A 24,861-nucleotide genomic window follows, 5' to 3' on the forward strand; every position below is an offset into this window, starting at 1 on the left:
CAGCCCTGAGAAAGCCGGGATGGAGGTCTCCTAAGCCTCACCTTGTGCTGGGCGTGGAGACCCTGGCCAAGCACCTCTGACCATTCAGCTCTCAGAGCTCTGAGCTACGAGCTGCATGACTCTCAGCAGATGGACAACTCTTGGCTTCTCTCTCCTCTGCCTCCTTCCTTCCCTGCAAGGGCAGAGTGAGGGCAGGCAGCACAGGACATGCTAGGTTCGCGTCTCAGATGCCTGGGTGGTGTTGAGCTCAGCAAAGCCTGCTTCTGGGACAGCACCTCTGCTTACTCATGTGTCTACATGTTCATGCATGTGCAGATGCTTCCAGGGGTCTGCTGTGTGCTGGGTAACATCTGGGCACTGGGGAGTCCCCAGTGAGCAAGATGGACATGTCTTGGATGGGAGCCCAGTCAAATAATAAGTAAATATCTACGGACTAACTATAATGAGTGCTTTTCAAAGCAAAAGCCTGGGGAACGGGGGAGAGAAGCGTGAATTTCAGGCTGATGGAACAGGGTGTTCAGGGAGACCTAAGACCTGACGACTGGGCCAGGTGGGGGTTGCAGCATGAAGAGCCACTTGTACCAAGGGGACATTTGTCATGGTGCTTAGAGCAACATTGCTTGTAAAGACCTGGGGAAAATAACCATGTCTCTTAATAGGAGAGTGGATGAATGAATTATTTTGACAAAACCTGTCATGCTTTTGAAATTTTTACTCTCTTTCTATAACCTTAAAATGTTTCAGTTTTACCAAATGATTTTGGAAGTATCTATCCAGCAGAGGATATATCATATGCAAAGGCTCTGGGGCAGAAAATAACCCTCCCAGTGAGGAAGTCGGTGAAGGCTTGCTTGTGCCCTGGGGCCTAGTCCACTTGGGGCAGCTCTCTGTTTGAAAGTCTGCTGCCTGGACCTCCAAGTTGGAGGAAGGCCCTGTATGGAGCCTTTGGGAGGCTGCCCGGTTTTAGCTGCAGGACTATATATGTTGAGGGAACCCAACCAATGAGGCTTACGGGAGGGAATCCTTGTGAGTGGGCCAGCCAGGCCTCTTTATGGGAAGCTGCAGAGTCTAGGTGAATCTCTCCCGAGATCCATGGTGATTCCTTTCTCCTTTGGGGGAGAAGGTTTCCTGCAAATAGCCATCTGTATAAGGTGAGTCGTGTCTTCCTCATCTACGAGCTGTACACACCTCTGGACTGTCTGGTCAGCCTGCGCTGTGAACACCAATGCATGTTACTGCCCATATGAGCCAGCAAAGTGTGTGCACTTCAGCTATGTCCATGTATGGCTTCCCTGTACTTGCTGAGAGCTGCTGAGCTGGTCCAGGCCTTGCTTTCTGATGTGGGAAGGTGTCCTCTCCAGACCAAGGTCACACAATGAGGGACAGCACCCAGGAGCCTGGCTGACCTCTGTAGGCTGAAGCACCTTCCCTTGGACCTGAACACAGTCTCAGTGTCCCCAGCCAAGATGAGGCTCCCTGGCCTCTCCTGGGGAGTTGTGCTGTGTCTGATTTGGCCCCTGAGCTGTGGGTGGGGTGGAAACTATGTGTGAGAAGCTGGCTGCCTGCCTCCTGCAGGTGCTTCCTGGCTGCAGTGCCCTCCAGCATCTACTGGGTACAGGTGCTGAGGACCACGTGGGACCCTTCCTTTGGCTGGTCTGTGCCAAGTGGTGGTTAGAGGGTACTGGGGGTTGCCTAAGAAACTGCCCTGTGACCTAGATGACTGACTTGTCCCTTTGGACCTGTGTCCCCAACTGTTTACTGAAAGCTAGGTTCCTCCCAGCTCGAATGTCTGATTGTTCTGAGTCTGGTGGGAACATGGGGATAATTGCAGCCCTAGGTCAGTCAGCTTTCTTAACTGTGTGGAATGCTTTACATGTCTTAGCTCAACGACTTCTGTGTCTGTGCAGTTACAGAGCAGTCAGGAAGCCTAGAGAGGTTGGGTAACTTGCCCAGAATCCCTTAACTAGTAAATGGCACAGCTGGGATTTGAACCCAGGCAGTCTGATTTTGGAGCAGTTGTGGCCTTAAGCTCTACCGTGGTAGGCTAAATAGAGGCTCCCTAAAGAAAATGACATATAAATCCCTGTGACTTTTGAGTTTGTTACCTACCCAGTGAAAAGGACTTGCAGATGTGTAAAGTCAAGCATCTTGAGAGGGGCAAGTTATCCCGGATTAAGTGTTTAAGGGCTCTTCTAAGAGAGAAGCAGAGGGAAACTGGGCTACAGGAAAGGAAGTAGGGATGATGCAGCCTGGGAAAGATGTCACTGGTGGTTACTATCTTTGAGGGTACAGGAAGAGGCCACAAGCCAAGGATTTTAGGTGTCCTGAGAAGCTGAAAAAGGCAAGGAAATAGATTCTCTTCAGGAGCCCCTGGAAGGAGCCAGCACTGCCAATACCTTGATTTAAGCCCAGTGAATCTGGTTTCAGGCTTCTGACATGGAACTGTTAGGTGATAAATTTGTGTTGTTTTAAGATTCTCAGTTTGTTATTGCAGCTATAAGACACTGAGGCACTGTGTTCTACTCACTCATCTGGTGGCTGTCTATCCATTCTGTGTACTACCTTGACTTTGACTGTTAGCTTAAAAATCTCATCTTTTAAATAGAGCTTCCCTTGGCCATTTTATAACTGAAGAATCATTTCAGAGGCAGACATTAGGCTTGCTGCCTTGCCCCTGCCTACTTTGGCACATAAGAGGAATGAGAGGGGAGTGCTGAGGACAAAGGGCCATGGGGAGCTGGGGTCCAGCCGTGATCCTTCCTCCGTAAGTCTGCAGTTGGGCCTCTGGGAGGCGTCCTTGGTACCTGTGCGTGGTCACCTGCATTGGGGTTGCACCATGTGCTGGCATATGTTGTAGGCAGAGCCAGCACAGTCAGGCCGGTTCTGAGGTTGCTCCCAAGGTTCTTGCAGGAATCACAGGTGTGTCTTTGAGTCCTGGAGCCATGCCCACGCCCATTCCTCTTTGGTGGTAGAAGGAGCTCTGGGTCAGGGTCAGGCAGCTATCACTGACCATGCATTGTAAGCAAACCCCAGTCTACTCTTGGCCTCAGCTTACTTGTCTGTGGAATAGGTGTGATGCTGTAGCCCTGTTGAATTTGTGTGCTTGTGTAGAAGTAACCCATGGCTGGGAAGAGCTCTGCATGTAGGAGGGCTTCTTGCTGCTTCTTTAGTAGTCATCTGTGGTTGTGTAGCTCAGGCTTGTCCCCACTATATCCCAACTCCTTTCCAGCAGCTGCCCACTCCATGGGCTTCCCTTGGCCCCAGCAGTTGGAGGGAAGGGTGAGTGCAGGGAAAGAGCTGTGAGTGAGGAAGCTGGGAGGCATATGTCTGTCCTCTGAGTGACCTTGGGCCAGTCAGCCACTGCTTAGGCTGCTCCGTGTCTTCTCCATGACACGCAGTGGAGGCTTTCTTACAAGCCATTCTCCGAAGTGGAGAGTTCACAGAGATATCAGCCTCGTATCTGGCATCTGCAGCAGCTCTCTAGTACCTGAGGCTGCTTCCTGGCTCCTGTGGGCCTGCAAGAACGGCCCAGTGTTAGCTGGAAGTCTCAGGCCTGGACCCGAACCTCAGTGACTGTCCAACTCTGGGGAGGTCCAGCCCTGAGCAGGGGACTAGGCAAGGGCTGGAGGCTGCTGGCAGAACGGCCTGGCCATCCCACTGCCCTCCACTTCCCAGACACAGCGTAAGGGAGGAGAGCTGCAAGATGGGTGGGCCTCATGCTAGGGGAGAGGCTGAGGCTGGGTGGTGCCAGTGCCACGGGCTGAGGTTCTGGAACCCAGATGGAATCTCTTGCCAGCTGACTGCTTGCTCCATATCACTGCCAGGGGCCCCTGGGCTCTGTGTGGCCTTCAGAAGAGATGGCCCAGCCCGAGCTTTGCCCTTCAGAGAGATTTCCTTGACCCCCAGGCTGAGTCACTTCCCTCTCTGGTGTCCAGCCTTTGTCCTACATACTATTGTCTTCTAAGCACTTGTCAGTCTTCCCCTGTGAGTTGTTCCAGGCACCAGGTGGGCCTCAGCCCGAGTCTGCAGCTGAATGGACAGAAGACATTTAGGGGAGACAGCTGACTTCAGCATAGCCATGGAGGACAGCATGCCGGGAGATGCCAGCCCAGTGCAGGTGTTGGAGGAGGTTGAATCAGGACACATACAGATCCTTCCAGTCCCCAGATCCTGGACTCTGAAACGAAGTTGAGGGTTAGGGCAGGAAGCAATGGTGACATCTTACATTTACTGAGTGCTAGTTAGTGCTAATCACTTTCTATTCATTCTATACTTGAAGAATCTGATCCTCTTGGAGAGGGCCAGCAACTTCCCAGGGTCACAAGTCTGTGAACATAGTACTGGCTGTCATCCCTGGCCTGCCCAACTCCGTCAATCTTCCTTTACAGGTCCCTCTAGGGTGTGTTGGTTTTATGCTTTTGTGCCTCATGCTGTGGGGAAACTTTCTTAACCCCATGTCAGCTGGTGGGGATCATACTGCATTGCAGTGGGTTCGGAAGAAGCCTGGAAGGACTGGGGATACAGCTCAGTGGCATAGTGCCTGGCAAGCTCAAGGTCCTGTGTTCAAATTCCTGGTACCAAAAAAAAAGTTGAAAAAGCCTTGGGAGGGACAGTTCTGGCCTGAGCCCTGGTGTTGAGGGAGGTGAGTGGCCCACAAAGTGCCTCACTGGCTCAGGAATTCATACAGCCCTTAAAGAAAGCAGTTCTATACGAGGCCCCCTGATACTGTCCTGGAGCACAAAAACAGGATTCCTTTACTCCCTCCAACTGTGGCTTACCTGCTCCTGGCCCCAGCTTTCCGAGTACATATCAGGCCCCGCTCCCTCCTGGTGGGAGGAGACCAAGCAGGAAACGGAGTCTCTGGGGCCTCTCAGAGGCTAATTATCCCAGAGGCACAGGAAGGATGGGATCCGGGATGCCACCTGGCCTGTCACAGAGTGACTACTGGTACCATTTATTGAGACAGGAGGCCTTGGGAGGAGCACACAGAGGTAAAAGCAGGTGAGAGCCTTCATGTCTGTGTTGGGGATTTTTCCTTGACCGGTCACTCGAGGGTGTGTTGGCTTTGTACTTCTGTGGCCTCGCACCTTGGGGGAACTTTCTTAACCCCATGTCCACTTGTGGAATAGGAATTAAGAAGCAGGCATTCCTGAGTCCAAATCCCAGCTCAGCCACTCAGCAACTGTGCGACCCCAGGCCAGATAATTGGCCCCTCTGGGCTTGTGCCTTTCTCCGCAAAGTAAATGTACATTGCTTTGCTGTTGTGAGGCTCTGAGATCAGGGAGGTCTCGTACTCCGCCCAGGGCCTGGCTCTCCCTGACTTGGTCTTACCTCAGACTCCCTTGGCCTTGTGCGTGCTGCTATATCCATATCATAATGTACCCGAACACTGGGCGGATTTCAACAGGGAAGGATTTCTAAAGAGCTTGTTCAGTGTCTTTTAAGTAAATGATGCAAAAATCCTGGGGAGAGCAGATGTAATTATTACTCACAGGGAAATGCAAATATTTTTGACGATCCTATGAAAAATTGGGGCATTTTTTTCCTAAGCAAATAGTCCTGTTTATTTCTCCAACAAAATAGGCACAGTTGTGCTGCAGGGGCCAGCGTCTGGCTGCCAGCGACATTTCTCAGGGGACAGTGCTCCTCCCTCCCCCTGCTCGCTCTTCTTTAACTCAGAGGAAACATAATGAAGACACAAGTGGCCGACTTTGGGCTCTGCTGAGAGAAAGGGATTACTTTTGTAGTGAAAAGTTAATTTTTGTGGCCAGACTCTCTCAACTGTGAAAACTGGTGCGGGCAAAAACATAGTAAGCTTTTAAAAAAATGTTTAAAAATTATTTTCCTTGGAAAGGACATTTTTAAGGAGGTCAGTGTAGTAGTGTTTGCTTCCTCCGGGATGAGGGATGGGGATCTGCTTCCTTTTGGAGGAAATGCTCTTTAAATGAATAAAGAGGGACAGAGGAGCAAAGGAAGAGGAAGAAGGCCCCAGGGAAGGGGAGGTGGGGCGTGATGGGGAGCAAGAGGGCTTAGAGTTAGGTCAGAGCCCACTTCGGGTCTGGCGCTGTGCAAGAGCTTTAAATGCACTCTTCAACCGACCCTTACATAAGACCTTTGGTTATTATGCCAGTTGGGAAACTGTGGCTCAGAAAGGTTGGGGACATGGTCTGTGGTCACTCAGTTCTTAGAGGAGACAGAAATCTCACCCTACCCATCTAGTCAGAGCACTGTCTTCCCACCCTGCCCTAGGAGAAGGGACACAATGAGGTGGGGAGACGGTCCAGGGGCTGGGCTGGGGAGGCTGTGTCTGTCAGGAAGATGGTGTGTACCTACTTTCAGAGAGGAAAATGGAGGCCAAAGGAGGACTAGGGTGTGTGATACAGCTTGTTTGCTTTTCAGTCCCTGCCTAGCTTCTGTCCTAGCTTCCCATGTGCTTAGCTATCATCACAGGCTCACTGAGCAGGGAGTATCAAAGCACTAGGCAGCAGGGACAAGGTACAGACACCTGCCCTCAGGAAGCCTGCATTCTGATGGAGGTGGGGCAGGCACAGCGGACCAGCAGTGAGTAGACCAACTCAGTAAGCTAGGCATGTGGAAAGCTGCAAGGTAATGCGTGCTCGAGGGGCGGAGGGAGCAGGACAGCTGGGGCTGTGTGGGCAGTGCGGCACATTGGACAAGGTGACCGAGGGCTTTGCTGTGGAGCGATGGAAATGTCTTTGGAATGAAAGGGAGATGGTGGTAGCACTGTGTGCCGCTGACTTGTTTATGTTAAAGTGCTTAATTGTGTGTTATATGAATATCACTTTAATAAATTATTTTTGAAGAAGAATTAAGGTATATATTATGCACAGGTACAAATTCCCTATGGTGAATGTAATCATGTGTGACAGATCTGTACTAATAAAAAATTTAAAAAATAAATTATTCTTTTTAGAAAGGTGGTCAAGGCCAGCTACATGGAGAAAGTAGGAGCCGTGCAAAACCTGAAGGGGGCGCAAGGGCTTCCTGAGCGGAAGGAAGATGGTTCCAGGTAGAGGAAGCAGCAGAGCTGACTGACTAAGCAAATGAGGCCCTTTGGGGTCAAATTCAGCTTTTGGTGCCTGTTTACATAAATAAAGTTTTGTTGGAATATGGCCATGCCCATGTGTTTACATATGCGGCCCTTTACATAAAAGGTTTGCTGACTCCTGAGCTAGAGCAAAGTCCTCAGCGTGCTTGGGTGTTTGAGGAACAGCGGGGTAAAGTGAGTGAAGGTGGGAGGAGGGGGGGGGAGGGGAGGGGAGGGGAAGGGAGGTCTGAGAGGTATGGGTCAAATCGTGCAGCCCCTGTATGAGTTCCGGCAGCACCTTCTGGCAGTGTTGGGACAGACCTCGACATCATGCTGATGAACAGGGAGTATGTGTGTATGCGTGTGCTTGGGTGTGGGGTAACGTACAGACATGGGTAACCTTGGAATCAGAAAACCTAAACCTGAGACCTACTGTTTATATCATTTCAGCCCTGTGTCCTTACTTCTCTCCTCCACAAATAGCCTGGTGGTGGTGGTGGAGGTGATGACGGTACGCATGATGGTAGTGGTGATGATGATTGTGATGCGGAGGGGGTGATACCATGAAGACCACAGTGGGGATGGTGATAGTTACACTCAGTGGCACTTTGTCTGTGCTAGGTGCTTTGCACACATGGTGTTAATCCTTAGCACAGCAATGCAAGGTGGGTAGCAGCAGTATCTTCATGTGCAGGAGAAAAAAACTGAGTGACTTACCCAAGGCCATGGGTTTGAGTTCAGATAATGCAATGACACCCATTTATATTTTAGAAAGAGACCTTGGGGCTGTGGATATATGAGTCTTTGATAAGTGTCATAGCAGTCACTCAAACAAAGAGGTAGCCCAGTGTCAGTGCTGACCCTGGGGGGATTCCTGGGAGAGACCATTCCCAGTCTCTTTACTTTCCCCAGTCCACATGAGATTTTTTTCTCTCAGACTCTGTGTCCTGGAGGGCCCAGACTCCAGTTCCCATGGTGACCAGTTACCGGGCCTGGTGTTGGCTTTGGTTTTCCTAATTTGAGGTTGTGGGATCCTCTGGTTGTGGTTGAGGTTTTTCTGCCCTGGAAACCCTAACTGTGGTGTGGCCATGAGGTGGGGCCTGGAGGTACTGGAACCTGCCCGCAGACCACAGGCCCCACACGCCCTGGGCTGCACCCTAGGCCTCCCTCCAGGCCAACCCAGAGCTATCAGGTTCTTCTAGCTAAGAACTGCAGTGCCACAAAACTTTCTGGGGGCAGAACTGTGTGTCTTTGTCATCCTAGATCCAGTCCTGCAGAGGACAGGGCTGCTGGGAGGCTTGGGAGGTGCTGAGGCTCCTGGTCCACCGTGGCTTTTGCCCACCTACCTGCGGGATCCTCTCACACAGTGGAAGCCCCTGACTAAACAGCTGCGCAGGCCAATAGGCTGTGGAAAGGCCTCCAGTGCTGTTGCCACGCCTCTACCTCCTTTTTTCTTTTCTTCCTCCTCCTCTTCTTCCCCCTTTTCTTCCTCCTCCTCTTCTTCTTCCCCTACTTTGTTCCCTTTCTCCTCTTCCTCCTTTCTGCCTTACTGAGTTTCGACAGGTTGCTCCCTGGTCTGGCTGTGCCCAAGTCAGAGTATCAGCCATTTGAACAGAACCTGCTTGACCTAATTCTGCATGGCCGGGGGCCCCTTCCTGAGGCTCTGAACCTATTGGCTTGTGTAGCAGGGTCGGTCCCCCCATGTGGTAAACTTGATGGTGCGGTCAGGCTGTGGAAATCACCTTGGACAGGATGAGGCTCTGTGCCCAGACTCCCCACTTGCACTCCTGCCCACCTCTGGGTCCTGTGCCCAGCTAGGAAGGTCCTGGTTATGCTTAAGATACCAAGGCCATGAATTTCAAAGCACCTGGTGGTCCCTGCCCTGAGAACAGTGGACATGGGCCACCCAGAGTCCATGGTACAGCCCCCTCTAGGAGGTTCTGGATGATGGTGCCTTTGGTGACCTTTCTTGCTAGATTTTTGTCTGAATATGTCAATCTGAGGGTAGTTGGTAGGGGGTGCCCTCCTCCTGCCCCACCCCCAGCCTCCCAGCTTGAGTATGGTGGGATTGTGCAGCAATGAAGATCTGAGGGTGGGAGAGGATCAGGGCTGAACTTGCCTTGACCGCAGAGGGTGAACTGCGGCAGGGGCTCAGCCACATGAGGCAGGAGCTACAAAGACAGAGTGGGGCTGATACACTGGATGGCTTCCCTATCATCTGTCTCATCTGAGCGGATACTGAAGAAACTCTTGTGACAAAAAGTATTCTGTGCTCTGTTGTGGGAAAACCCTTCCAGCTCCCAGATGAGGAAACTGAGGTAGAGAAGCAGACCTTTCTTATAACTCCCCAGGACCCGTCTCCCTTTCACAGTGGTTGCCATGTGCATCGGGCTGGAGAAAGTGCCCTGCAGGCTGAGGTCACCTTGAGTACACTTCATTGGAGTCATGCTGCTTCTGAAGAGGCGTGGGGCAGAGTGATGCAGCCCTGTCGGGCCCTGTAATTGGGATCCTGCCTTGTTTGAGAGCAGATTAAAAGGCTGAATCTGCGAGAGGCCATATACCCACCTCATCAACCTCGGCAGGGGTGCCACTGGCGGTCACAAAGGCAGTAGAGCCCAGGTGGATGGGAAAGCAAGGGGGGGGTATGGGCAGTAGATGCAGGGACACTCAGCCTCACCAAAAATAAACCAGCTGCCTCTGCTTTGCCCGGGCCACCTCTGACTCCAAGGACACCCACAGGGTCCCCATGGTGGCATTTTCTGGAAAACCACCCCTGCTGGTGGCACAGTAAGAGCTGAGTCCTGGGAGCTCACCTGGGTTAGAAAGCATTGGGCAGGTTCATTAGCCCCACACACGTCACAGGCAGCATTGTAACACTACCTTCCACGTGTCAGGCAAGAGCAGGTGAGTCATCGGCCTTTTGTGGCTGGGAACACAGTGGAGCGATCCTTCCCACACAGTCACCAGGACACTTGAGAACTCACAGACCGTGACCAAAATACATTGAGAGCGGCTCCTCTGACTTTAGTGGCTTTTTCCTCCTTTCACCATGCCAGTACATGTTGTCTACGCTGAAGACCTGGTTCACAGCGTAATAAAAATGCCTACCACATTTGGCCTCTTGCATTAGTCTATTACTGATCTTTCTGAACCATAAGCCTTTCATTTGTGGAAGGGCCCTGTTATTAGGAAGTCATGGGGTCTCTGTAGCCAGTGTCCCTGTGTACCCCATGTTTGTGTGCCTTTCATTAGCAGTGCCCAAGCTGTCCTGCTGGTTGACACAGGAATTTCTGGTGCTCCCTGTGCTACTGTGGTTGAACCTGCTACTACCCAAGAACTTCTACTCTGAGCTTGAAAGCTTAGGGTGGCCTGTTGCTTGCTTGGCCCTGCTATGTCCTTTCCCCTCTTGATCTACAAGACAGAGCTGATTGGAATGTTACAGACTCTCAGTTGGCCTACGACATGTGGCCTGGGGAGAAAAGATGAGCTGGCCAATCAGATTTGCTCCTTGTCCCTTAAAACCAGGATCTGGATAGGCAGTGAGCTGGGCTGAAAGGTCCTGGGGACTTTGTGGCCTTTGATGGCTGCAAGTGTCTTGCTCTAAGAAAAATGTTTCACTTGTGTCTGATAGGACACAGTGACCTGGGACTCTGTCAGGGTTGAAACCCAGGATCATGAAATTTGGAAATTGGGAACCACATTTCTAATATGTCCCTGTGTGTTTCGGTAGGTCCTATTTAAAAGAAGTAGGCAAGACAGAGATAAGTCAAAGAGGGGGAAGTTTCCAGAAAGAGCAGGCCATATCCCATCTCCCTGGTGATAATCATGTCCTCTCAGCTTCTCCTTCTCTAGTCAATCACTTATTCATTTCCAGAGAGGAAAAGAATATTAGACTGAGAGAGCACCTGAGCCCTGGTTCAGCTTGTGAAACAAACAGCCTGAGTGATTTTAGGAAAGGTACTTGCCTTTCAGGACATCTATAAAATGGGTTCAATTATAGGATCTACTCACATTTATTCAATTATAGGACCTACTCAATTATGGATTCAATTATATGACCTACTTACACTTATTCCGATGTGTGGAATACATGAGATGATGTATTAACTGTACTAATTGTTCCCTGATCTTGAAGTGTGTAAGCAGTGCCACTCTTCTTTAATTTTCAAATCAAATATCCTGTGAGATTGGTTCAGTCAAGGGTCAGTCTTTTTGCAGAGGCCCACCTAGACCCATCTCAACCTCTCAAGGATGGTCTGAGAACCCTTAGGGCTCAAAGGAGCCCAGTCAATTGGACTGAGACCACCGAGGTCACCACTGCTGCCAGTTTTGTCAGTACCTTCGGAGGAGGGGCTCTGTTTCATTCTGCTGTGCCAGTCCATTCCTGGGGCTTTGGGAGGCTGGAGGTTCCTCATGCCGGATGCCATCCCACCCATTGGAATTAAGCAGCTAGATCAGTGGCTTCCTGAAGCACAGGTCTTCCTGCTGCCATTACCTGAAGCTCAGCACCTGCACAATTCTCTTCTCTCACAGTCTCCATGGCCCTTGGTTTAGTTTCTGCCTTCAAATACAGGTGCTACCCTTAAATCAGCAAAGGAACAAGAATGACAGTGATATCTTCCTCCAGGACGGTGTTTTGGGGATGATCCTTTCATTCTCCCCTGGGGGTATCACAGGAGCAGAAGAAATACCAGTTTGCCTCACAGGAGCTGGTTCTATTGGGAATTCTTGACACATATTTAAGAAATAGTAGCTGAGCTGGGTGTGGTGGCACACTCCTATAATCCCAGCACTCAGGAGGCTGAGGCAGAGGGATCACCACAAGTTCAAGCCAGCTGGGGTTACACAGTGAGTTCAAAGCTAGCCTGAACTATTTAGTGAGACCCTGTCTCAAAAGAAAAGAAACAGTAGCTGTTTATTATTACTGGGCTTTCCCTCCCCTAAGTTCTGCACTCTGTTTCCTCCTGCTAGAGGGTCCCTACTTCTGCTGGCCTCTCTCTCCTTCCACTCCTTTACAACTCTTCTCTGCTGAATTCCTTGCTGATAGCTGAGAGGGCTCTAGGGGTATAAAAGCAAAAGCAAGAGAGTGGGATTTGATCAGCAATTTCCTTCCCAGGGTCTGTCCCTCAGAAGAGCCAAAGGGTGAGGAGGTGCCTGAAGCCTTTATTACTAGTGAGAGCTGCACTGAGAAGGATCTTTCAGTTCTTGGATCCTCCCCAGAAGAATTACAGGGAGGTCCGTGTCAGAGGCACAAAGAATCTGCTGAATTACCAAGCAAGCTTAGTGATGGACAAGCATGGCTCACTTAGGATAGAACGAAGCAGGTGACTCCATGAAAGGCTGAGTGCCCTGAGAGATTGGGCTTATACTTTATCAGGGCAAAGGAATGGGGATGGGCTCTGGCCACCAGGGCTAAAAGTCCTATAGGCAGTGGCCTTCCACCTCTCTGATGAGAGGGGAGTTATTGGTTTTATATGGTTGTCTTGGTTACTTTTGTCTCATTGCTGAGACAAAATACCTGACGCCCAAAATTAAGGAAAGAAAAGTTTATTTAGCTTACAGTTTGTGGGAGTTTCAGTCCGTGCTTTGCTGGCTCCAAGGCAGAGTGGCACATGGCAGAGGGCAACAGTTCATGGCGGCAGAAAACAGCAAAAGCAGCAAGAGCAAAAATGAGGAGTGGCAGAGAGAAGAGCAAGCCTCCTTCCCTCCCTTATATTGTATGCATACTACCTGCCCCAGGGTGGGTGTAGCACTCACACCCATAATCCCAGCATTGGACCATGGATCAATCATAAACTCTAGAAGCCCGCCCCATGCCTGCATGAGGCTTTGGGGGAACATCCAGACACAAACCATACCAATGGTCTTGGCCAGAATGAAGATGGAAGCTGTCCTCCACAAAGCAGGTGCTTGACCCACAATGTAGATATATGTTAATGAGGCCTTTTGGGGGATTACCTTGGGGTTCAAGTCCCCTAGGTGTGCATGCATTCACCCTAGACTTAAATAATTATGCAAGAAAAGTACCTGGCAGGGGCTCTGTGAGCCCTTTTGAGGAAGCTGATTGCCTACTCTATCATTCCCCCTTGAAGGAGTTGGAACTCTGAACTCAGGAATAGGAGCAAGGAAATTCTTCTGAAATTGCTTCCTGCTAAGCATTGTCTATGCTGATTTTAGAGTCCCCCTTTGCTATCTGAAGTGGCCCTGCCGGCTTGAGAGTGGAGTTTTGGCTCCAGAGTATTTAGAGGGATTGAAATGCCCTGTGAAGTGTTAAGGCCTGTGAGGAACAGGGCATTAGGGGCAACAAAGAGGGGCGGAGTTCAGAAACAGAAGGTATTTCTGGAGTGGTCAGGGTGGTCAACAGGTGATAGGATGGGGGCGGTCTTTGGCCAGAAGTGGTTGAAATCCTTGGGAAAGCATAATTTGGAATTTAATAGCCTCTAAAGAGATAAATCCTCTAAAGAGATAAAAAAAAAATAAATCTTTTGAGTAAGTATGAGAAGCATGGTTCTAAAGGAGTAATAGGAAGAAGAAAGGCCCAAGGGAAGGGAGAAGCCAGCCCAGATCTTCCCAGAACAAACTGAGGGGAACCCATTTGTTTTCTTGAATCTTTTCATCCCATTCCTGATGTTTTTTTGTTTTTTGTTTTTTGTTTTTTTTTTTTTCAGGTTCTCTTATAATAACCCTGATTGGTTTAGGTGGAAAGAACATGCCTCTTGTAGATTCACATAAGCCCCTCCTTAAGCAGTCATTAAAAGGTCAAGTGTTCTTTGATTTTGTAAGGTTACCTCAGCCAGCAGTTAACTTTCTAGTCTAGTGTATCTTACGTCACTGGAAAGGTATCCAAGGACAGGGCTAGTTCTTGAGAGAGCTGAGCTGAGTGCTGTTCTGGGAGCTCTGATGGCAGTGATGGCTGCAATGGCCAACCCAGTGACTGAGGTATTAAGACAGGTGGGGCTTGCTTTGATTTGAGTGAAGTGGATGGGATCTGACTGTGGGCATTGGCCTGGGAGTATTACCACCCCCAAATGTTAGGAGGAGAGCAAGCTCCTGTTCAACCTGGGGGTAAAAAGGAATATGCTTGAGTTTGTGAGGTGGAGTAGGGGATTGCTGACAGTAGGACTTGGCCTAAATTTGTGAATTTGGTTGTTTGATTAGTTTTAGCAGTCCAATCATTGGGAACTTTTGAATGCTAGGTAGGGATTGTATGTATTACTTGCTAGGCCCATGACATAGAGTGATCCAGAGAAGAGTAACTGGATTAGTCCACTCTGGGAAGGATGTTTTGGAATAGGTTTCAGGTATAAACATTCTGATGGAGTTACCAAGATTTTACAATGATCCCTACCTCCCCAACGAAGAAGTTGAGGCAAGGATCCAGGGATCAGATTCTCTTGGGAGTCCAGAATAGGATTATCTGTAAGAGGAGGCATTGCATGGAAGTAAAGTCCAATTCAGGAAAGTGATGTTGTGAGGGTTGGGCATGCTCAGGAGTTCTGATAAGACAGGTGGTTGGAAATAGGTATCTGTGTATCTAGAGTAACAGATTTCTCTTGGGAAATGTTAAAATAGAACCTGCAAAGTGAGGCACTGAGAAATCCAACTAGGTTTTGCCTGCCATTTTGGAAATATGTGATAGATAGGAAAAGTAGTATTAGGAGAAAATTGGAGATCTGAGAAAAGGGTCTGATAGTCCTTTTAGATGGAAAGGCTCTAGTCCTTTTAGATGGAAAGGCCTTTAGTGGTCTCTCTTGAAGAACTTGGGTGACAGGAACATTGGCTTGGGGAACTGGAACAGGAGTGCTCTGTAAATGGATTAGGCCTCTACTGACTGTACAAGATTAATAAAAGGAGAAGCCATTGCAACTCTTTTGAGTTGGAGCCTGTACATATGATCCAGCACTGGGTTTGATTAATGACCCAATGAATCAGTACTATAGCAGTTGCTGGCTAACAGCAACCTGGAGTTAGGCTCTCCACTGAGGTGTGGAGAAGGTTTCAAAGTGGTTATGAATAGGAAATAAATCAGAGAAAAGCAAGACCTTAGCATGATAATTAGCTTAGAAAAGTTAAGATCTCTATGAGGCATACTCTTGGAGGTTTCCTAGTAGGTATTTATACCAGACTAGGTAAAAAAATCAAGGATTCATCTTGGAAGGGAGGGAGACTATGGGATATTGACAAGATCCCTTAATATAAGGGTGTAGAACTCTCCAGATCAGCAAGTTCTTTAAATCTGGCAGGGCTCAATGGATTAAGGAGGAATGCAGAAGAGAATGGCAACATAGGCAAACCAGGAAAACCAAAAGAATTAGCTCTCTTATTAAAAGCAACTAGCAATCATTAACTTACTTCTTGTCTTACTTAGTTACTTTTCTCATTGGTGAGACAAAATAGCCAACATCCAAAGTTAAAGGAGGAAAAATTTATTTTACCACACAGTTGGTAGAAATTTCAGTGTATAGTCAGCTGGTTCCAAACAAGGCAGCATGACAGAGGGACATAGCTGAGGAGAAACAGTCCCTGGCAGGGCAGGCAGGATGCAGAAAACAGCCTTCTTTCTGTGCCTTTATATTCCATCCAGGTTACAAGCCTGTTGATTCATGCCACCCACACCCAGGGTGGGGTTTCTCTCTTCAGTAAATCAATTCAGCCACGCCCAGAACTATGCTACTCCAACTGGGGACTAATCCATATTCACACACCCTTGGTCCAACCGCCTCCAAAAAGCCCCACAGATAAGTGCATGAGGCTTGGGGGGAATATCTAGTTTTAAGCCATAGCACCTGTTTAAATGTCTGCTTTCTGGAGATGTTTGTTTGAAAAGAAACTTGAGGTCCTCTAGGGGCTCACAGGTAGACTCTGGGAAGCATGAGTGTTTATCCTCTTCAGATTCTGAAACCAGTTTGACCCTTGATATGTGGAGTCACCTGGGTATGTCTGGAATCTTGATGGCAGAGGGGTGGATACCAAGGCTATATAGGGATGTGCTATAACTCAGGGAATCAATCTCTTTTTTAATGACTACCATGTCTTTGGGGTGGATAAGGGAGTCTGGCCTCCATTGTTAGTTAGGACCGTGGAGACTTGGGGCGAGTTGATTGCCATACTGTTGTAAATTTTGTTATCCCCCCCTTAAGAGCAGTTAAGTGCAGTTTGAGCTGCGTGGACTAGGTCTGAGGCTAGATCTGCCTGGAAGAAGGGCCTGCCGTATAACATCTTAAAGGCCTTAAGCTGTAGGGTGGAGCTTGGACAGATTCAGATCCTGAATAAGGCGATTGGGAGTTGGTCCAACTGTGTTTGGAGGTTTCTTGGCATAGTTTAGATAGGGTCCTTTTTAAGGTTTGAATGGCTCTTTTAAACTTGCTGGAGGCCTATGGGCTTTGGGCCCAATGAATCTGAGGTTCTTTGGCCCTCGGTTAGTGCTCTTCCCAGAACTTCATTGACCCATACTCTGGAGTCTACCTGGGTGAGAGAGGGTCAGAGATGGGTGTCTTGGATCTCTCCTAACAGGACCAGGAAATACCCCATTTCCCTGTGTGGGGAGTTGAAGATCAGGCTGACTGGCATTTACTAACAATATCCCTTTCCAGTAAGGGACTGGGACATTGGAACAACTGATGGATGAATATAGCTTATTGTGGGAGCTAAGGTGCAGTAAGGGTGGGGTAAATCTGAGGTTTGTGGGTAGGCCCTTCCTTTCCATAACCAAACAGGGATTGGAGAAGCATTTTCCAGAGAAGGAAGTTAGGACAGAGTAGGCAGCCTCCATATCAGAGGTCACCCTAGGCTCTGCTGTAGTGGTTAAAATGTCAGGGAAGCCTGTTGGTGTCCTCCTCCATCACTGACAGACAAGGGAGGAGTTGGACCTTCAGTCCTCTGGTCAAGGGGGAAATTTTTTCTCCACTGTCTGTTTTGATGGCATTGAGGGAAGGCCATTTTAGGAGCTTACAGAGGGGGCATTCATATCTCCAGTGTCCCTTCTTATTACGGAGGTGACAGGTCCCCTTAGCAGGTGTTTATTTTACGGGCAGTCCCTGAGATAGCTGCTGGACTTGTAGGGCTGCCAATAGTTGGGCATGTTCTTGATTACTTTTGTTTGTTTTCTTTTCCTTTTCCCTTTTTCTTCTTCCAAATCTCTATTGTAAAATACTGAATTGGCTACTTCAAAGAGTTCACAAGTGAGGGAGTCTGGTCCTAGAGGTAGCTTTTGCAATTTTCTCCTGATGTCTGGGGCTGACTAGTTAATGAACTGGCAGTTCAAAACCAGGTGACCAACCTGTTTCTGGTACTGTGCTGATATGATTGGGGGCTTCCCTCAGTCTTTCTGAAAACATTGAGGGGTTTTCTTCTTTTTCTTGATTTGTAAGTTTTAGTTTGCTAACATGATTGACTGGCTTTGATGACACCATTCCATCCCTTCTATTAGGCATACAATTAAGTAGCTTTTGTTCCAGATGTCTTGAGTGTGTGTTGCAGTCCCAGCTGCCATCTGTAATAGAGACTGCCTACCTATTCCTGGAGGGAATACTCATTTATGGTATGAAGTTTATCTCCAATTTGTACAGTTGCCTCCCTAGTTTGGTCCCTGTCTATATGAGAAAGAGTCTGATTCAAGATCACAGAAATATCTCTTTAAGGTAGATCAAAAGGCTGGTGGAGACTCTGAAAACCTGCAGTGAGGGTATAGAGGTCTTTGGGAACGTTGTTGAGGTCCTTTTAGATCTAGGAAGATCACTCATGGAAAAAGGTGTCTGAACATAGAGGGTGGTCCCTGCTGTCTCCACTGCCTTCTGAAGAGGGCATAAGATTGGGAGGGGTTGGTCAGAGGAGGTCAGGAAAGGCGAACTGAGATAGGGCGGTGCAGGCTTATAGGCTTTTGGAGGAGTGCTTGTGATAGATAGTACCTTTATGTCGAGAAGCAGGAGGAGTATAGGCTTAGGGGTCAGCAAGGAGGCCGAAGGCTGAGAGTTTTCTCTTACAATTAGAAGACAGACCCAGGTTTTCCAGGAGGAGCATAAAGGCCTGGATGTGTGCAACCTCCAACCTCTTTGGTCCCTGTAGAAAAGATCTAATTACAAGATACTGCTGAAGTCAAGAGACCCATTGGGGGGCCATGATACCGCATCTGACAGTTTGTCCTGTGATCATGAGTTATTGTGAAGAAAATAAGCCTTTTCCTTTTTAGGGTTTGGGGGTCAAACTTATTCTAGTTAGTGAAGATTTATCCAAGAGGTGAATCCTGATTTACTGACTGGGTGTTTCCATCTGGAATAAGAGGAAAGAATGGTAGAAGGAAATGAAGATGTGGTACCCCAAGGCCATCCCTGCTGAGGGTGCCATGTTACCTGAAGACAGAGCATCCCCCACTTCAGGGTCAAGAGTATACTGGACATGTCCCTCTTCACTTCCCTGTAGCCCAGAAGGCTGTCTTTCTCACACAGGGTCTCGGAATTATCAGACTAGGTCCCTTACCAGGCTGTCCCTGGTCCTTTCTGAGGGGCTTTCTTACTCACTGGGAGTTTGGCCCATGTCCTTGCCAGGGGCCATGATCTGTAATTAGGGCTTCATGGCCAGATTGGATCCCACAGGACCTTATACCATGGAATCTCCATTATCTCTTCTCATCCTCATCCCCTCATACTTGTGTCATGGAGGCCAACTTAAAGGCATTGCTGCTGGAAGGTGAACTGAGGAATGAAATTCTCTGGTCTCAGTGTAGTCCCCTGGGTTCCTTAGTTCACCTTCTGGCCAGCCGCAACTGGCCCTCATACTCTTGTGGGTGTCAACCAAAGGATAGTAGCCCAGTGACTGAATAAGGTGTCTTGCAAGACAAACCCACAATTTGAGGTCACTTTCTTGAAGATCTCTGACCCTGACAGACACAATATTGTACGCAGGTGACTCCCTGGTGTGGTAGAAAGGGGCACAGAAGTTAGGCCCCATCAATGAGGAAACAAGCTAGCAAAGTACCTTGTGCAGCGATAGCCAGGCAGAGATCAGGTGTGGAAACCTGAGAGTCCAAGGTGTACAGAGTAGGTCCCCAAGCTGGGCACTGTTACACACACTTGTAATCCCAGCACTCTGATAGGCTGAGGCAGGAGGATAGCAAGTTCAAACTCAGCCCAAGCAACTTAGCGAGACCCTGTCTCAAAATAAAAAATAAAAAAAATATCTGGGGATGTAGCTCAGTGTGATGACCCGGGGTTCAATCTCCAGCAACCCCCAACCCCCAAAGTAGGTCCCCTTAGCACAGGGGGAGAGTACCTTCTTACCTTAAATCCAGAGACTTGTCCCAACTGGGACCAATGTATTGTGAAGGATCTCTTGGTTCTTGGATCCTCCCCAAGAAGAATTATGTGGAGGTCCATGTCAGGGACACAGAATCAGCCAATAGCAAATTAACAAGTGAGTTTATCGAGGGACAAGCATAGCACACTTGGCGGAGAATGGAGTAGGTGACTCTGAAAGGCCTAGTGCCCCAAGAGACTCAGCCTATGGTTTCTAAGAACAGAGGAGTGGGGAAGGACCTGGGACTCCACCCCTCTGTCAGAAGGAGGATTTTTAGGTCTTATATAGTCCTGGCTGGGGATGAATTTGGTGGTCTCCACAAAGGGAGAGGGTCAATTAATGAGACCTTTTTGGGTCATCTTGGAGTTTGAGTCCCTAAGTGCACATGCATTGAGCCTAGACTTACATGATTGTGCATGTGAGACATCTGTCAGGGGCTCTGTGAGCTCTTCTGAGGTACTGTAATTGTGAGACCAGGAGTAGCCCACTTTTGTTTGAGGTTTTCCCAGCTCCAGCTCATACCTACCTAACTACCTACCCTGTCACCCTAAGACAAGGAACACGCGCACCTTCCTGGTTTTCCCGTGTTGAACTCCTGCCTACTTAAGGTTGAGACCTCCTTCCTTGGTCCTTTGGTGTCTTCCCTAGAGCTGTGATGGGCAGGGCTCAGCCACACTTCAAGGCAGAAGTTCACCTGATGGCCCCCGGACAGCTCTGCACTCTCCCTCCTCCTCTGGGGCCACCCTTCTCCCCCACCTGCCCTGCTGGCTCCCACCTGTGCTGTCTCACTTATCTTTGCTCTTTGATACAAGGAAGAGCTTTAAATGACAAGAGCAGGGATTAAGGCCTCTCCTGCCAGTGGTGTGTGGAAAGTAAACCAGGAGCTATAAGCCCCAAGCTACTCATGGTGGGAAGTATCTGTGAGCCAGTGGGCGTGGGATAGGACTCATCCTGTTTAGGGGTTTACGTCATTCACTGGCCCTGCTAGTTCCTCTCTCTGAGCTCCAGCTTTCTCATCTGTGCATGGGGCTGGGACCCCTTGAATGAAGAATTAGTGTTCAGGGGTAAACCCAGATGGCTAGCAGAGGTGGGGAGTGGTTGTCTTTGACTCCTGTAAGCATTCATTTGTTCGCCAGTCAGCCAACATAAGGGAATCTTAAGGTTACCTCCCCGACCCCCAGCAGGTCTGACGAGAGCTGGGAGAGAGCCGTGGGCCAGAACAAAGCTCTGCCTTGAAGGGCAGCATGGGAAGGGACACTAGAGCTGGGGCTTGAAGAATGAACAGGGCTTTGGCAGGGGAGAGAGGGTCAGGAAAGGCCATGGCTGGCAGAGACCTGCGTCTGCCGCACATAGGGGAGACACGATGCATACAGGCACCAGAAGCAAAGCACATGCTTGCATCTATCCAGCACAGACAGTCTGAGCATCTACTGTGGGCCAAGCAGAGAGTAGCAGAGAACATGAGAGCTTGTGTAGTGCAGGCAAGCACGTCAGTGTGTAGGGTCCTTTCGGGCAGCAGTGAAAACTAGCTGTGGCTGGGAGTTCTCACTTCACAAGAAAGCTTGAGTAAGTCAATGGCAATGCGCTGAGAATGGGTGAATGGATCTATAAGCTGATGTGTGTGTCTGCCTTTTCCAGCAAGCAAGATCGCCGTATACTACCAGGGTGGTGGAGCTCAGGCTAGGATGAGACACATAGGAAAGCAGGGGAAGGTACTCCTAGCAGAGCGAATGGCAAGTGCAAGGGCCCTAAGAACAATGGCTGGAAGGGAAAACAAAGCAGGGGAAGATGACCAAGAGGCTAAGGGCCTTGATGGCCAAGAAGAAAAGGCTGGGCCTGTGAGTATCAGGTGGTTGAGCCTGGGAGATGGCTGTCCCTGCGGCTGGGGCTTAGCAAGGCCCTCACCAGTGGGGATATGGTGACTCCTGCCCTTTGTAGGCCTGACACCACTCCCACGTGGGGCAGTGGGCCTGGGGCAGCTGGGGCAGCTGGGGCAGCTGGAGCCAGGGGGTAGGTTGAGGGAGCAGCAGTATCATTGGGCCTCACTGCCTCTTAGGATACAGAGAAATAATCAAGTCCCACTGGAATAATAAACTGTGTCAATGCTTCAAAGATCATGTGTGCAATCAACGCCCAACATCGTGCTTAAGAGCCAAATATTTATCTAGAAGTGGTGACCTCCTCAAGGCAAGGTTTGTTTGTTGCCCCAACCTACCTGAGTTACGGAGGACTGGGTTTATGATGGGAGGTTCAGAGGAACCTGAGGGCCAGCTGTGGGTAGGGTAATCATTCAGGGCTTCTGTGGCCATTTAGGGGAACACCTGCTGAGGGCATTCTGTTTTAGTCACCTATAGCTGCTCTAACAAATTGCCACAAACTAAGTGGAGTCACACACACACTTTTTATCTTGTAGTTCTGGAGGCCGAAAGTCATACTGGTAATCTCACTGAGTTAAAATCAAGGTATGGGCAGCGCTGGCTCCTGGGGAGGCTTTAGGGGAAAGTTTGTTTCCTGGCCCTTTCTAGTTTCTAGAGGCCCCCACCTTGTAGATTGCGACCTCTTGCATCTTCATAGCCCACAGTAACCCATCTTGTCTTTCTCATGTTCCATCTCTCTGATATGACTCTCCTGCCTTCCTCCTCTGTATTTAAGGGTGCTATGGTTCTATTAGGTAATCCAGGCTGCCTCTTAGGTACTCTTAGGTAAGAGTACCCTTGTAAGTAATCCAGGCTAGTGTCCTTATCATTGCCCGTAATTCTATCCATAATTTGTTAATGTAACTCAGCGTATTCATAGGTTCTGCAGATTGGGGTGTGGACATCTTCAGGGAGCATTATTCTGCCTCCTGTTGTCCCTCTGTCCTGCTCTAGAAGCTGCAGAAGTAAGGCTTAGGAGAAAAGAGATGCAGGTGGATGCCAGGAAGCCTGAGCCTAGGCAACCTGCAGGTGGCTGGGTAGGGTCCCCTCCCTTGGTAGCTCCACCTCAGCTTTTGGGCCCTGGCTTCAGCATCACATCCTCTAGGTGACTTGCCTTTGCCTTCTCCACCACCACACAGCTGCCCCATGAATAACAAATCTCTGGACCCCCTGTTCTTTTCCTAAGTGTTGGTCAGAGCACTCAATAAGTAGAGAAGCATTTTTCCGCGTTGCTGCTGTTGACATTTTAGAGCCAGTTACTCTTGGTCTTGGGAGGAGAGGCTGTGCATGGAACAGTGTTTAAGCACATGCCTGGCCCATGCCCTCCAGCTGCCACTAGCATCCCTCTATCCCACTTGTGACAATTAAAAATGCCTTTTGACATTAACAGATGTTCCCTAGGGGATCATCACACGGGCTGCCCTATTTATGATGCCATGTCCGTACACCTGTAAAGAGCCCCTTACTTAGGTGGTGCTCAACATATAGGGGTGGAGTGAATCAATGACCTTGTTAATTTTCTTAAATTCATGAATAACTAAGTCTATAAAAACGATGCCCTTGCATATATGTATACACATACTCAGGGTGATGAAAAGGTTCTGGAGGTGGGTAGTGTTGATGGTTGCACAACAGTGTGCATACACTTAATGCCACTGAGTTGTACACCTAGTAATGGTCAGAGTGATAAATATATGCTGTGTATATTTTATTATACACCAACAGGTGCTGATAGGGAATGGATGCGATACCAATACTGATGACCCTTTCAAGCCTTGCAGCCTGTAGGCAAGTGGGATGGAATCAGCCTGTCCTTGGCGGTGCACATATAACCCTCTGGAGGCCAGGGAGGCCACCTGAGTGAGGGTTCCAGCTGGTGGGGACATCATCTGGAGGCCATGTGTCCTCTCCATGGGCCAGCTGCAGCCCAGTTCCAGCTGGCTTTTGCCATGTGGGAGGCCTGGCTGTGGGCGAGAAGTCCAAAATCTGGCTTTGTATGTAAAACTTCCTAATGTTTCAGTGTTGGCAGCTGATTCACTGAACAGCAAACAAACAAGCTATGTGTGAGTTAAACAATAGTAATGTTTCAGTGCTCTGGTCTGGTCTGTAAATGTTTGTAGGAGCTCGTGCCCCAGCTCATTCCCTTTCTGTTGCCAAACGCTGTGTCACATCTGAAGTCTGACACCACCTCTCTCTTTGATCCTCTGAGAATTTTTCTTGCTTTTAGTGCACCCGAAGGGGTGGTTTATAGACAGAACAGTGAAGATGAGCGCTTAGGTAGGGATTCTACTGAGGCTGGGGTCTTAGCTTTACTGTTTATGAGCTGGTGTGTCATGATTGTCTTGCTTCTCTTTGTCAGGCCTCAGTTTCCTCCTCTGCCCAGTGAGAATATGAAAGTTCCTGCTGTCTACAGTGAGAGTAAAGAATGTAGGCGGTGCAGAGGGCAGGGCCAACCTAAGGCTTTCTAGTGTGTGTGCTTTGTACAGGTTCCCGTGGGAGGAAAGTGTAGAGTGAAACAGGTCCCAGGTGGTGAATCACACAACCCGGGACATCTGTGTCAGGGGCCCATGAGTTCTTCTACAGACAGTCATTCAAAGGATTCTACAAGGTCATATTCAAATGGCATCTGGCAAAGCCAGGTACCCGGGACACATTGTTCTGTTCCTTAAAGTTTGAGGCCTTTGCCATCTGCAGAGACCTGGGAAGGGGGAGCTGGGCCTGGTTGGGTTGAAGGCAGGATAAGCAGGGAGGAGAGAAAGTTCCTGTCCCAGCTCCTGTGTCCTTCCCCAGCTCCATTAGCTCCCTCTTCTCTTCCTGGCTACCAGGAGGGGTCTTGGCCTCAGCTTTGCAGGGCAGCTTGAATGATGGCTAAGAACCCCTGGCTCTGCTCTGACGCTGTTTCATCATCCCTCCCACCAGCCCTTGGAGGGCACCTTGCTATTCCCAGTCTGCTTGCCAAGTGCAGACAGCAGGAGAAGGCCACAGGGCTGGGACAAGGTGGTGACAGGGTTTGCTGGCCAGTGGAAGAGGCCTAGTCTCACCCTTTCCTGGGAGGGTTAGAGAGTGGAGGGGCTACATGTCCACTCAAAGCAGGGAGTTAGGCCCTGCCCGGGGTTCTGAGGGAGGATAAAGGACCTTAAAATCCTGAGCTAGTGAGGGGCCTAAAGGGCCATGAGACCTTTGCAGGTCACTGAAAGAAGGTCATTGTAGGGGCAGGAGGAGGGTAACAGCATCTCAGCGGACCCTGGCTACATGGCAGGTGCTTCTAGGTTCAAGGTCCAAACCTGGATCAGCTCAGGGACTCTCACGCCAAGTGAGTGCCCCATTGCTCTTTGCCCCACAGGGTGTTCCCATGTGTGTCCGCCATCCCTCAGGTAAGGAGGACCACGGGGGTGATGGAGCACCCTGTGTGCACACCTCTCAGTTCTGCATGTTCATTACATGGGCCTGTTCATGACATGTTTTCATTGTGTGTGTGTGTGTTCATTATGTATGCACATTGCGGGGCATATGATGTGGGATGGAACCCTTCAGTATTTTCTTCCAGCCTTAAGAAATATGTTCTCTGAGACTTGGGGTTTGTAAGGAGGGGCAAGGAGGACCCCA

General features: G+C 49.3%; 1 protein-coding gene across 1 annotated transcript in view; it reads left to right on the forward strand.

Moving 5' to 3' along the window:
* The window catches only part of Grk5 (G protein-coupled receptor kinase 5), a 211,201-nt gene that overhangs the window by 75,419 nt on the left and 110,921 nt on the right, over positions 1-24,861 (forward strand). The window lies entirely within an intron of this gene.

This window comes from Chinchilla lanigera, unplaced genomic scaffold, assembly GCF_000276665.1.
Source record: "Chinchilla lanigera isolate Chin_1 unplaced genomic scaffold, ChiLan1.0 scaffold00150, whole genome shotgun sequence".
NCBI classification, from domain to species: Eukaryota; Metazoa; Chordata; class Mammalia; order Rodentia; family Chinchillidae; genus Chinchilla; species Chinchilla lanigera.